The following is a 12,351-nucleotide window of genomic DNA, read 5'->3' on the forward strand; positions in this document are numbered from 1 at the left end:
AGAAAGGAAGAATAAGAATTGGTTTATCCTATCTAACATAAAACGTATGATTAAGCTAAAACAGACTTCTCAACTGGGGGTAGTTTTTTCCCCAAAAGGATATTTGATCATGACTTTGAGACATTTTTGCTTGTTACTGGTGAGCTGGATGTGCTGCTGATCTCAGTAGGTAAAGGTCAAGGATGCAGGTGAACATCCTGCAATGCACAAGATTTCCCTGGACAACAAAGAATTATCCAGCCCAATATGCCAATAGTGCTGAGGTTAAGAAACTGAACTCAAAGTATTAAAACTGTGGTGCAGGTATGGGGACCAATAGACAAATACTGGTGCAGACTGGAAAGTCCAAGTTCAGTCTCAAGTATACACAAAGGTGTTACATCTGATAAAAATGTCCCACCAGTTTGGGAAAGTACTCAGCAAATGTTAGTGGATCAACTGACTAATGGATTGCAAGGAATAGAATTACCACCTTATTTCACTCAAAAAGATTCAACATTTTTTATCCAAGTAGCTAAAGAAAAAAATAAAGTGAATAGTAATTTAACCTTGGGGTGGAGAAGCTATTTCTAGAAATAGCATTCATTCTACCTATCATTTAAGATGCAGTGTGTTGCAGTTCCTGAGCCACATCCCTGTGAAGAGGGAAGTGGGAGGGTAAACATTTCTATCTCCTGGAAAACAAAGGAAGTTTCAGCTCTGGGGAGGCTAGCTTATGCCTGCAGATAAGCAAGAGGCCTGATTAAATAGGGCTTTGTAAAAGGAGCTTAAGTTTCACTTCTCAGTCTATGCTTTCAAACAAGAATAAAGAGTGTACCCAAAGAGATATGGATGCTGAAGCATTAAGTCCCAGCTCCAGTGATTAGCCTCTGTCTAGAGAACACAAACACCCAGAAGTGCACGCGTTGCTTCCCCTACTCATGACTGCAGACCTACATTTTAGTCTTTGCACCTGATTTATTGTTATAAATGTATTATTCTACCCCTTGAAAACCAAATGGATTGGGTCACCTTGATTGATGAAAACAAAATCAACTGCTTTGGTGTCATTTTCCAAGAAAAGGGTGGTTATATTATATATGAGAAAGTAAAAGGATACAATTAGAAGGTGATCCCTCCAGCTAAAAACAAGGAGAGCTTTTCTTTAATATGGCTGCAAGTCCTCCTTTTTGTTTGACGTTTCTCCTTTAAATTCCCCATATATCATCTCTGTGGGCAAACCTGGAGGAAAGAAGCTCAGGTCTGACCTCAAAACTATAACATACAGAACTGTATTTGCAACTATTTAGTTCCAAGGGGCCGTGTACAATTCAATCATAGTTTTGGTTGCGTTTGGAGATGCTCTTCCTAGTCTGTTGTTCCTCATTCACTTATGACTTGTGCGTAGGGATCCATATTGGCCTGTGACATTTTTCGGAAATGGAATATGGAGCTGATCCCATTACTAGTTGCATCACAAGTGAGAAGGCAATAACAGAAGTGGAGGATTTGGGCTCTAGAAAGCAGATGAGTTTCTCTGTTGAGAAAATGAGAGCTGAGCACAGGGATGGTGGATTATATATTAAATGAAGAGATAGAGTATCAAATTAGACAGCACAGCCTGTTGTATCAATATTTCAAAAAACATTTCTAAACCTGCAAAGAATATTTCTAAACCTTTACATATAAATACAATCATGGGTTTAAGTATCAAGATATTTTAGGACTACAGTAAGTGTACAGAGGTTGGACAAACTTTCCTTGACAATACTGTCTTTCTGTAAAAAGATTTCTCAGCCTGCTCCAATCCTCAGTTCCTTCTCTGAATTATCCACATTACCTGCTCAATCATTTGTTTTTTACAAAATTTCCTTTATTTTTGCCATTTTAAAAGAAATTTGAATTGTCATTTAACTTGGCACATAACTGTGCCTGGGCTTTCCATGTTGGTTTTGAGCAGCTTGAGGGCAGGGATTTTGCTTATTTTGTATCCTCCAGAGTATAAAGCATAATTATTTCTGCCCAAATAGTGGCATTTATGATTTTAAATTATAACTGATTAATGAATCCATACAAGTGAGTGGAAGATAGAATAATATCTCATCTACCCAGAATTCACTGCTCCAGTAGTCTTATCTTTTTGAAACATATGAAAGAACCATTAGAAAAAGAAAAGCTTTCAAACATCCAAAAAGGATATTATGAAGTTCATTTGTACCATCTTAAATGAGGATGAAATAACTAAAGGGAAAAACCTGAGATGGTTACAGCTAGGAATTATTTTAACAGTGTGACACAGGAATTAGTATAGGGTAAATAACTTTTGACCCAGTGAAGCAGACTTTTTTCAGATAGCATGAAACCTGGGTTTTTTTTTTTCTTTTCATCAAAGGCAAACAGCCTACACCCCTCTCCTTGCTGCAGAGAGAAGACACTATTCCCAGATAACAAGGAGCTTTTCCAATATAATTTTGCAGAATGTACTCTGGAGAGGTTGGCGGGGAACCCTCAATTTTCAGCATTTTCATAGCTGTGTGCAGTAGGAAAAAGAATGGCTAAAAGAAATGAATAAATGAAGCCTCTGCTCATAATGGGTATAGGAGGAATTATGGACAAAGAGTTTGAAAATTCTCTGGAGTTAGATCTTCAACACAGAGATAAGGTAATGACTTTCATGAAACAAAAATATCTGACGTATCTGTCATAGACAAGTATGAAACACAGAAGTGATTAAGCAAAACAGGTAGAATCAGACATGCATCAGTAAGAACATCCAGGCGAGAGCAAGAGAGCAATACTGCCCTTAATATATTACTGAAGGGTTCACCATCACCTAAGTGAAGAGGTATGGGAGGTATCAACCAGTTATATTACACCTACATCAGGATATCACTGGTACTCTGAGATGGTATATCATTGTGCTTAAGTAAACCAATTAGCAAGCCATTCATAGCTGATCTTATATATTAAATTAGTCATTCTCAGCTGGTTCTTTGCATTAACTTTTAAAAGGATCAAATAAAAAGCACCATTCAGGTATTGCCGGAAAGAGGTTTTCTACAGCAGTTCAGATCCAGTTTAGTTGCTCAGAGTGACGGAAGCTCACACATTGAGATAGAAATGACTCAATAATTTTTCCCTCTGAAGTTTATAAACGGAATAAAATTGCTATTAGAAATGCAAAGAAAAATCAAGTTAAAACCCCTGATAGGGCTTCCCTGGTGGCGCAGTGGTTGAGAGTCCGCCTGCCGATGCAGGGGACACGGGTTCGTGCCCCGGTCCAGGAAGATCCCACATGCCGCGGAGCGGCTGGGCCCGTGAGCCATGGCCGCTGAGCCTGCGCGTCCGGAGCCTGTGCTCCGCAATGGGAGAGGCGACAACGGTGAGAGGCTGGCGTACCACAAAAAAAAAGAAAAAGCCCTGATAAAAATAAAATAAGTCAATTTTGTTAAATTTTTAAACGTGCATTTTAAAACCTAAATTTCCAAACCCCCTTTCTGACTTTGATATTGGTAACTTAAATAGGGTTAAATTAAAAAGCAGTGTTTGGGTTTGACGGTGACAGAGCGTGGGTTCTAGACCGCTCTCTGTCCTCCCTACTGTAAACAACCATAAGACTGGACAAAATATACGAAGCATTTTCGGAGGAGAACCGCGAGAGGTGTGGGGGTGTGGAGGGACAGGGCCACTGGGGAGCTGTAACGCCAGCCAAAAAGAAAACGCATGTGGTGAGCTCAGTGCTTTCCCGGCCTTCTGCCTTGAGGAACGTTCAGGGCTGCCACATGTCCCCAGAAACAAAGCCCACGGAGAGAACAGCAGTCTTGCTGGGCTGAGGAGGCAGAGGTTAGTGCTGAAGGCTGTTAAAGCCACTGGAATTTGCAGGGCAGTATATACCAAAGAGAAGGGCCCTATGCAGACGGAGTCCCCAGAAAGACACAGGGGAAATATCCACGGATCCCTGCCCAGGGCAGGACTGCACACATGTGAAGTGGCTCTTCCAGAGCTGAAGGGAAATACCGCAGGGCTTACAGACTGTTTCTGCGTACAAAGGAGGCAAATTAGAATCCAGTAACTGTTGGTGGGAATGTAAATTGATACAGCCACTGTGGAGAACAGGATGGAGTTTCCTTATAAAACTAAACATAGAACTACCATACGACCCAGCAATCCCACTACTGGGCATATACCCTGAGAAAACCATATTTCAGAAAGAGTCTTGTACCACAATGTTCACTGCAGCTCTATTTACAGTAGCCAGGACATGGAAGCAACCTAAGTGTCCATCAACAGATGAATGGATAAAGAAGATGTGGCACATATATACAATGGAATATTACTCAGCCATAAAAGGAAAGGAAACTGAGTTATTTGTAGTGAGGTGGATGGACCCAGAGTCTGTCATACAGAGTGAAGTTAAGTCAGAAAGAGAAAAACAAATACCATATGCTAACATATATATATGGAATCTAAAAAAAAAAAAAAAAATGGTACTGATGAACCTAGTGGCAGGACAGAAATAAAGATGTAGACATAGAGAATGGACTTGAGGACATGAGGCAGGGGGAGGGGAAAGCTGGGGGGAAGTGAGAGTAGCATTGACATATATACACTAGACTACACTGACTATGTAAAATAGTTAGCTAGTGGGCAGCAGCCGCATAGCACAGGGAGATCAGCTCAGTGCTTTGTGACCACCTAGAGGGGTGGGATAGGGAGGGTGGGAGGGAGACGCAAGAGGGAGGGGATAAGGTGATATATATATATATACTTATAGCTGATTCACTTTGTTATACAGCAGAAACTAACACAGCATTGTGAAGCAATTATACTCCAATAAAGATCTGTTAAAAAAAAAGAATTCAATAAGTAAAAATAAAATAAAAGTATGCAATTTAAACAACACACTTCTAAATACCACATGGGTCACAGAAGAAATCACAAAGGACATTTAAGTATTTCAAACAATCAAAATGAAAAGGCAACATATCATAATGATAAAAAGGCATAAAGAAAGGTAAAGAAAAGGTAAAATTTTAGGAAGAGGCTAAAGCAGTGGTAGAGGAAAATTTGCAAATTTAAATACTTATATGTAGACCAAAAAAAAAAAAATAGCTAAGAATCATAAATGACCATCTGTCCATAAATGATGAAAAATGAGATACCAGAAATAATCACTAAAGCTTTGTAGCTTCTACTTGAACATCCTTTGCATGTTATTTTTTGAAACCAGGTCCTCTGATTGTTTTGGTTTACTTTTGTAAAATTTATTTCTACTTTTAAATGTTCAAGAGACTTTAAAAAGGCCCAAAGGCCCAAATATGTCCAGGTTTAATATAATATCAAGCCAAGGTGGTATCTGTTGGTTCCTCCATTGCCAAAACCTCGATTTGATGCTGGTTAATTATACACCTTGATAATTCTTCTAGCTGGGTAGTGGTGATGTCCTCTGATTCCTGGCATCTTCCATAAATGGCAAAACAAGAACAACAACAACTAAGAATCAGTGATTTGTGTTTCCATTATAAAAGGTTAGAAAAAGAAGAGCACCGTAAACCCAAAGTAAATAGAAGGAAGGAACTAATAAATATGAAAACCTAAATCAATAAAATAGTACACAAACTTTATGGAAAGTAAGAAAGGCAAAAATTTTATCTTTGAAAAGAACACCAAATATGTCCAGAGTGCATATAATGTGCCACTTCTTATGCTATCTCTTACTCAGATTAAAACAAGGCAGTCCACTCTGCCCCTACCCTCAAGTTCATCATATTTGAAGTTTCACAGATGTTTTTCACAGGATGGTTCAACTATAAAACTAGCTGGAAGTTTATCTAGTCCAGCAGTGCCTAGACCATAATAGGAGCTCGACCAATATTTATTGAATAAATGATTGAATTATTTCCTTTAACAGATGAGGAGGTCCAGTGAGAGGAAGGGACTTCCCTCAAGGTCACCAGAGTCTTTAAGTGGTGGATCCTGGATTCACAACTTACCTCTGGACTCTGGGTTTTGTCCTCTACACCAGACAATATTTTCTACATTAACCAGATCAGACTGTAGTTTCAAACCTCTATGCCTCTAGAGAACCCTAATAGCTAGTTCTGTTTTGGTTTTTTGAATTTTATTTTATTTTTTTTATACAACAGGTTCTTATTTTATTTTATTTTTATTTATACAGCAGGTTCTTTTTTTATACAGCAGGTTCTTTTACTTTATTTTTTTTATACAGCAGGTTCTTTTATTTTATACAGCAGGTTCTTTGTAATTTTATGCAAATTAGTGTATATATGTCAATCCCAATCTCCCAATTCATCCCACCCCCCCACTTTCACTAGTTCTGTTTTTAAATTGCCCTGGCAGCCCATCTTACAGCAACATTTCATTAACATTCTTCTTCTTCTTTTTTTTTTTAAATATCAGCTTGCTAGCCAGGGAGTCCATTGAGAGATGAGAAAGGGGAGAGTTAATGGGCCCAAAAACTAACATTGGAACTTCCAACTCCAGGCAGGCAGCACAGGTGGAGCTGAACTGTGTTTACCCACTCTAGCAGCCACCCTTCTCAAGCTCTCTCCCCTCCCTAGCACTGCTCCTTCTAGTAGATTGAACCTGTTGAACCAAATTTTCCTGAGACAGAGTTCAGGTATAATTGAGACTTCCCACCAGTGGAGAAATTCCAATGGAAATCACCATGAAATTGAAATTGAAATTGAAATTTGAGTTTTGAAATTAAAGGGAATTTCCTTTACAATGGAAATCACAGAAAAAAAAATAATATTGAAACAGGAGGGAAGGGGGCAGGGCACAACCTTTGAAAGAATGACAGAGCCCAAGAACATGACAAACTGATTAGAACCAAATGAGTCCAAGATGGCTGACAAGTCAACTTCCACTAGACCTTGAACCTCAGTATACGCTCACTGTAACACATCAGCAAGCTAAATGACACACCCACAGGCACCATGACAGTTCCAAGACCGACCATAAGGATAAAAAAAGTGGGTGGTGGCCCAATTCCTGGAAATCCCCACCCTTTCCTGAAATAGCTGGAACACTCCTCCCACTCATTAGCCTATGAAATTACCCACCACTATAAAAACTGACAACCCCATACCCTGATGCCTTTCTCACCTTCTGAGATGGCCCACACTCTATGGAGTATGTTTCTTCTAAATAAATCCACTTCTTACCTATCACTTTGTCTCTCACTGAATTCTTTCTGCACTGAGACTTCAAGAACCCGAGCTTCATTAAGTCCTGAAACCAGGTGTGTGATCTCAGTTGGAAGACCGTGGGTTTTGGCTGGGTTGGAGTCCCGGCCGTGTGGATTCAAGTCCCAATCTGGGTTTTGGCCGAGTTCGAGTTCTGGCACGGGGTGTCAAGTCCCAATCTGAGGTGCACTGTTTCAATATTGTCATAATCCAAGTAGGATCAGCAAATGGTCAGATTATAGCAACTCAGGTCACAAGGAGGCAGGAAGAAGCCAGCACTATGAGAGAAATGGTAGGAGACTTAGGAAGGAAGTGCTTTTAGGGGCTGGCACGTGAAAAGGCATAACGTGGTTTACCTCGTAAACAAATATATAAAATAACAGTCAGTACTTATGTAGCATGAACTGTAAGTCAGGAACTGTTCTAAACACTTTGTAAGATAAATGTTAAATTATTTAATCTTCACAACAACCCTCCCATATAAGTACTGTTATTATCCCCATTTACAGATGGTAAAACTGAGTCAAAAAACTCACTTAAATTCACAGAGCTAATAAGTAGCGCAGTCAGGCTTTAGATGCAGGCAGTCTGGTTCCAAAGTCCATGCTTAACACTGCCCCCCACAACACACACACACAAAGAATCGCTCTGGGTGTATGTATGGACATGAGCTCCTGATCAGATAGGCAGACCAGCTCCTGAATTCTCTTCCAGAGGCTGAAACCCTGCAAAATAATGACAAACACTCACTGAAACTCAAGCTTTGCTAACAGTTAAGTGTATAAATACCAATTATATCCATTCCTTCCTTCCTCCATTTATTTGTTACTGATCATTTGACCAACTAAGGAATGTGTAGATATGAACTAAGTTAGTGATCGGAAGGAATAGAAGACTGTTTTGGGGGAGTGCATCACAAATATTTATTTAGCATCTACTACATGCTAGTTTCACAAATTGGAGACTGAATAGGATTTAGAGAGGGATTTAGAGAATATTTACATAGCAGGTATCTGTGATTAGAAGGTATCTAAGTTCTGTGCCAGTCATGTCATGTTGTCCCCGCTCTTATGGAGCTTACATCTAAAAGGAGAGACAAATATATATATATATTTAACATCTTTATTGGGGTATAATTGCTTTACAATGGTGTGTTAGTTTCTGCTTTATAACAAAGTGAATCAGCTATACATATACGTATGTCCCCATATCTCCTCCCTCTTGCGAGGAGAGACAAATACTAATCAACTTATCTGTTAGACAAGGTATAGCTGCAGAGTGAGGCACTCTGAAGGAAAGGAAGGCAAGTATTAGTGATTCACACAGGAAGCTGAGCTGGCCCTGGGCAGCCTGCCTCGAGAAGGAAAGGCTTGGGCTGAGAGCCCCCAAGAATGAAAAAGCTTTCCTTGATGACACAAGAGTGATACAGAGAAAGTTCTAGTCAGAAGAAGCAGCACTTGCAGAGGCAAGAGGGAGCAGGCTCCGAAGCTGCAGGGCGCGCCGGCCCCACGGCGAGGCGCAGGGTGGAGGTGACCGGACGCTGTAGCGGGAAGCAGAAGGCGGGCCACGCAACATCTGAGAGCTCCAGGTCTTCGTGCAGAGGCCCCGGGAAGCCACAGGAGGACGTTCACACAGTAGTGACATGAAACAAGCAACACCCGATGCACCCAGGCAGTGACTAAACAAATAATGAAACTCAGATCCTTCTTCCTCCGGACCTCCAACCTCACTGCATGCACACCAGCATATGAAATTCAGCCAGTAGAGGTCCTCGCCAAGCCCCCAGATCAGGAGCCTCAATGCTGGCAGAGGCTTAGACATCTAGTCACCCCACCTACTAGGTAAGCACTAACTTGCCCTCTCTGAGGCCCAGGCAACCTCTAACCCGTGTGAAACTAGATATCAGGACTCAGCCTAGGCTTAAGAGCTGGGTAATCTCCTGCAAGTTAAGTCATCTCCATGAGTCTCTGTTTCTTCAACTGCACAAAAGGGGATTGTAGTGTCAATTGATTATTAAGATAATGTAGGTAATCTTTCCAGCACCACCCAATCTTTGGTATGTGCCCAATAAGTGACAGTTTTATCTGAATGCATTCATTCTGAGTGATATCATTCACCCATTTGATCCTCACAATGTGGAATGGTTATTATTTACCCCACTCCATTTTGCAGGTGATAAAACAACCGAAACCCAGACTAGTTCAGTAGCCTGCCCGTTGCCAACAAGTGATGAAAACATGCCTCACACCCACTTCATTCTGCTTGCAAACCAAGTGACTCTGCTCTGACATTTAGTTAGGAGGAGCCCTGAGAATCATCTGTGTGGAGGACACCCAAGCAGGTAAGAGCAAATAGTAAAACACACACACACACACACACACACACACACACACACACACAGGAGATGGTTAGAGTGCCTCTTCCAGCAGGCAGGGTCAGTGAGGGAGATGGGGTGACGCCTGGATGAGCCCTGCCACAGAGAGAAGCCTCGTGGGGGCTGCGGTGCCTGCATGAGCTCACGTGCCATGAAGCTGGCATCCTGTAAGTGCGTGTGCCGACGATTATGCCGATCAACACTGCAGGGGCTAACTGCAGAGACGAGACACGGCCACCTGCACATTTGTACAGCTTCTCAGGTTGTAGGACATTTCAAGGCTGGGAAAGTATGTTATTGCTTTGCTAAAGCCTCTCTCTCTTTCCCTTCCTTTTGTAGCACACATCGGCTGTTTCTCAAGCAATTTCAATTCAAAGTAATCAGTTTGCCATTGTGGCCGAATTTGGGGTAGCCCCACCTGAGCCCCCAAACATCCATCCATCCAACCACTATGTACTGTGTGCCTTCTATGTGCCATGAAACCTTCTAAGCACTTTCAATATTTACTTTCGCTTTCATCTTCACACCAACAATTTGAAGCTTAGGTGCTGCCACTTGTCTGAGATGTGACCCAGATGGGAAGAGGTAGAGTGAGAACTGTAATCCAGGTGTGTCTAAAGCCCGTGCTTTCATAACCATCATATTATACTCTCGTCCCAGCTGGTACACAGCTAAAAGTCAGACTATGAGAAGTGATAGACAGTAATACAGATACGGGAGAGAAGATGCATTTAGACAGGTGAGTCTGCAAGGCTTCTGGAGAAAACACAAGTTAGCCTTTGGAGTGCCCAGACTCACTGCCAGATCGAAAGCTCAGCAATTTTGTTCGCGAGAGAGAATGGAAGGGGCCCAGGCTCCAGAGTCAGCAGACTTGGGTTTAAGTCCTGTCTTCATCTATTACTAGCTGTGTGACGTTGGACACCTTACTTAACCTCTCTGAACCTTCATTTTATCAGTGTGAGAGACCTCATTGACTTGTTGTAAAGCTTAAAGAAACAATGAAACTCGTCTAGTCCAGTACGTAATAACATAGTAGACGTTTAACAAATGATGCTTGGTTTGAGCCAACTCAAAATCTCTCGGTTATAGTAAGAAAATGGAGAAAGTTTCATTAATCAGCTTCTCTAGTGTATGCCTTAGAGAAGGCTGAGCCAAAGAAGGACTTTGCTCTTGTCCTTGTATCTCATATTGCACTATTGGTCACAAAACCTGTGCACTTGCACATGCACACATGTAAATACACACACAGGCCCACACACGTGCACAGACACTCAGGCACGAGAGCCACAGACCCACAGAGCAGAAGCACTCAGAGTGCTTAGGCGCTATAATGAGCTTTCGCATGGAGTTCGGTGCCATAGTGTTCTTAATTAAAATCTCTAAAGAACTCTCAGTGTTTACAGTCTCACCACCCAAAGCTATATTTACGTTGTTAATTATTTAAGTTGCAGTGAATAAGAAAGAATGCCCAGGCTTCCCATAAAATTTCCAAAAATTAAACCAGGGAAATGGGCAATAAATGCCATTTGAAATGGTCCCGCTGCCAGTCAGTTGCAGGACAACTGTAAAGTAATAGGGCATGAGATGCTTCAACGATGCCTAGTTAGTAACAATATGAACACTTTCTTGGGAAAAATGGCGATTACACGGTACAGACACTCAGCAGTCATCATCAAAGGCCTGTTACCAATACCAGCTAATTCATCTTGCCCAGGAGGAGGCTGCACAAGTCCTCACGGAGAGACAGAGAGAAACAAAGGCCAAGTAATGAACTGGCAAATCCTCTATCTGCTTAGCATCTTTGAACTGCAATTTGAAGATCTCAACCTAGAAGCATCCAGGAGGGGTCCCCAGGAAAGGCGAGAGGATTTTTTCTTAATAAGTGACTTGCCCAGGTGATGTGTAAGTTAGTGTGGTGAACTCTTGGCGTCCTCCTGATCTGCCATGTCTCACATCCCAGCTGCCCCTGAGAACTTCCCTCCCTGAAATGCTGTCTCGGGCAGACGCACACTCTTGTCTGTGTCAGCCCTGTCCCTTTTTCTCGGCAAGAAGGCTTTTGATCACAAACATACTAAGCCAGTGGGGGAGGAGGGAGAAATATTCCTCTTTCCCTAAAGCCACACATATTTTATTAGAACACGGTTCACAACTTTTGGTTTCAACCCAACTATAAGGTCTAGAAGTATTTCTGGAATATGACTGCTTTTGATTTGGTGAAAATACGAAAAAAGGAGTGAATTATTTCTTGTATGTACTAATTTAATCTCCATTAAAAATGTTTGAATAACAGTAAGACAGTGGAGATGAAGAAAGGGGAGAATGAAGAGGAACAGAAAGAGGAAGAATAAAAGGGAAAAGAAGGAAGACGAGAGGATGAGGAATGGGGAGGAAAAGCAACAGCAGAATGAGTCAGGCCTGAACTGCAGTGCTTTGTGGATGTTAGCTTTTAACCAACTGCTATGAGGTTGGGATAATTATCATCCCCATTTTAAAGATGGTGAAACTAAGGCATGGAAAGGTTAAGTGTCTTCCAAGATCCCATAGCTAGTAAAATGGTGATCCAGGTCCTGAACTCATCTCTACTTGATCCTAAATTCGTAGTTTTTTCCATAACCACTGCCTTCATGATGAGTTTCTTTGCCACCTCCTAAGCTGCCTCTAAACCCTAGTTTAGTTTGAGATCTAGTTCCAGGTCAAACCAAATACTATTTTCTTAGAGAAACACATACACTTCCTGGAAGAGGATTCATTATTTGTCTCTTCAGTATCACAAAAGAGGAAATAAGACCA

The 12,351-nt window shown here is 41.4% G+C and overlaps 1 protein-coding gene across 2 annotated transcripts in view; it reads left to right on the forward strand.

Annotated features, from left to right (window-relative positions):
- LOC111164403 (uncharacterized) overlaps nucleotides 1–12,351 on the forward strand; it is a 110,388-nt gene that overhangs the window by 24,242 nt on the left and 73,795 nt on the right. For both annotated transcript variants that reach the window (XR_016388307.1, XM_089898726.1), the window contains exon 2: nucleotides 9,360–9,528. The gene's annotated coding sequence lies outside the window, so the exon portion shown is untranslated. The remainder of the gene's footprint in view (nucleotides 1–9,359; nucleotides 9,529–12,351) is intronic.

This window comes from Delphinapterus leucas, chromosome 17 (assembly GCF_059928025.1).
Source record: "Delphinapterus leucas isolate spDelLeu-1000000601 "Yukka" chromosome 17, BTC_Dleu_Yukka2, whole genome shotgun sequence".
Taxonomy (NCBI): Eukaryota; Metazoa; Chordata; class Mammalia; order Artiodactyla; family Monodontidae; genus Delphinapterus; species Delphinapterus leucas.